Source organism: Ostrinia nubilalis, chromosome W (assembly GCF_963855985.1).
Source record: "Ostrinia nubilalis chromosome W, ilOstNubi1.1, whole genome shotgun sequence".
NCBI classification, from domain to species: Eukaryota; Metazoa; Arthropoda; class Insecta; order Lepidoptera; family Crambidae; genus Ostrinia; species Ostrinia nubilalis.
This window is the reverse complement of record NC_087118.1, coordinates 5,643,173-5,645,731: the sequence shown is the minus strand read 5'-3', so window position 1 is coordinate 5,645,731 and position 2,559 is coordinate 5,643,173. Positions and strand designations below refer to the sequence as shown.

At 30.1% G+C, this 2,559-nt stretch overlaps 1 long non-coding RNA gene across 1 annotated transcript; it reads left to right on the top strand.

Annotated features, from left to right (window-relative positions):
• The first annotated feature begins 224 nt into the window (after window positions 1–224).
• On the top strand, window positions 225–1,981 carry LOC135086320 (uncharacterized). The gene is made up of 3 exons (XR_010260396.1): window positions 225–381; window positions 620–805; window positions 1,443–1,981. It is a non-coding gene; the product is annotated as an uncharacterized LOC135086320 (long non-coding RNA).
• The last annotated feature ends 578 nt before the right edge of the window (window positions 1,982–2,559 follow it).

Sequence of the window (2,559 nt, the reverse complement as noted above, 5' to 3'; positions counted from 1 at the left end):
TGATGCAAAAGTTAAAATTGCTACGATGGTGCTCACCACATCTACTCGCAAGTCAAGTTCCTCAAGATGAAGCATTAATAACGCAGCCCTGACAAAATAATGCAAATTTGAAGAATTCATAAACATAAAAAGAACTAACTACTAATTAAATGGTAAACGCAACTTCAATCATCAGATTTATATTTATATAAATTATACAATTATAATTGTCTTATTACATTTCACTATTAATAATATTAATATGCCATCTATTTCAGGTATAGACTAGAAGAAATAATAAAAATTAAAATGTAATATAATACTTAGCTACCTACGTTTCGCTACTTCATACTGAACTGAACCGGAGCCTGACAATGCACCACACGACCTTTTTCTGATTATGTAAGTAAAACAATTTTACAACTCAATCGCAATAATCAATAGTAAGTGTTAAGATACCATAAACATTAAGCTTGGGCATAGGATCTTTGGAGTACTCAGCCAGTGTTCTTTTTTCTTTTCACCAACTGTCGTTAGGTCATAATAACCTCTCTACTGGCAGGTGTTCACGCGCGCCTACTACCTTTGTTTAAAGGCATTTTTTTTATAAAAAATACTTTTAACAAAATTTAACCAACAGGTAAAACGCCATGAATAGAATAGAATTGATCACATCTCACAAGGAAGGAGGAGTGATATCGCCAAGAAGAAATGACTGTCTCAATGCGTAAAATATTACTCTACGAAGCAAGAAGGCTAAGAATAAAGAAAGAAAAGAAAGCAAAACATAAACGCAAGACGCAAATAGTAGTTCACGACACGACAAGTAAGTGTACCTAACATTATTACGCTAAACGACCAAGAAATATGAGATAAGTAATAGGCTAGATGACAAAATTTCAATTATTTGTCCGTCAGACAGATAATTAGAAAATATTAGACTCATAATTTTTATGTTCTTTTATAATTAAATAATAACAGTGCTACATCGAGTTGAAATGGCGCGATACGTCACGCTTGAGTAGAATTTTTACTCAAAAGTGATGTCACGCGACATTTCAACTCAATTTAATACTGTAATTATTCGATTATAGAAAAAAATATTTTCTAATTATCTGTCTGACGAACTAAATATAATTTTGATTTCATTACCCAGTCATCATCCCTATTGTATATTATTACAAATCCATTTCCGAGACATGTTCAATATTACTCTTATAAAATGAATTCTATGCATAATTTGAAATCTTATTTTAAACGCAAATGTCACACAATAAATGCCTGCCGCATTTAATTTAGATGTCACTTTAACTAATAATTAGGTATTATGTGATAATACTACCACGCATCCACTCACCTCTATGTTGTCATTTCTTAATTACCTATAGTCCTTTTTTGCGAATAAAATATAAGAGAATGAAATCATTAAAACGAAATAATTACAACTGTCTTTTTATTTCCAGGTTCATCAGTATCATGGAATTATCGACATTGGACTTGAAATCTCAGTTGAAGATCCGGTATTGGATTGACGACAGCAGTCAACTATCGATGAACACTGATTTGAAGATGCTTGACGTTCTACAGAGGAAGCAAGAAAATAATAATTAGAGATATTTACAGATTAAAACATAGTAGTTATGCACTTTTATTCAAATTAATATTGTTTACTGATCAGTAATAATACCATAACCCAAGACTTGTAGCAGCTTATGCTGAACCTCATCATGGCTCTTTTGTTTTTTTTTTCTTTATTTTTCATTTTCTAACATTAATTTAGTGAACATAAAATGCCAGCTACTCGGATATGTAGGTGACTTGGGACTGATTTTTTAATCGTTGAATATCTGCTGAAGAATAAACATTTTGACATATCTCATACTATTCTTCAGTTAAAAGTTCTACGACGATTGAGATATCAGCCCATAAGTTTTTTTTTAAACTGAGGTGGAATTGTGTAAAGCAATCGTTATCATTTGACAGTTACGTACGTAACATAACGTACGATAATATTCTGTCAAACGCTTTAACTGATTTTATCGTACATTATGAACTGTCAAATGATTACGATTGCTTTACACAATTCCATCTCTGATCCAGATTATTTTTTATATTTTCATTTGTATAGGAAAATGTAACATAATCATTTAGCCAATGTCAATTTGCATTCATATTATAAATATTGCACTTGAAATGATGATTATTATGATTACATAATATTTTGGAATTAAACATGTCTTAGCTAAGTAAAACTACTCGAATTTCACTATCATTGGAATTTAATATTTTTCGCTTATATTAAAATCGTAGCTTGATCCAGTCATTCTAGATAACTTAGATTTTTAAATCCGACTGTCAGCACTGAAGCTACATGTAGCACTTTTTTCACTTATAAGCTTATGTCTTTTTATTTAATGTACTAAATGATAGATCAATTACGAAAGTAGATTGCTCCTTTACAGAGACATAGTAATATTACAGTCAAATGTATGCTTTCAAAAGTTGCAGAATAATTGTTTAATCATTATAAATATACAATTTGAAGCAATTTTTTGTTTTTTCTTCATTAATTAATTAATA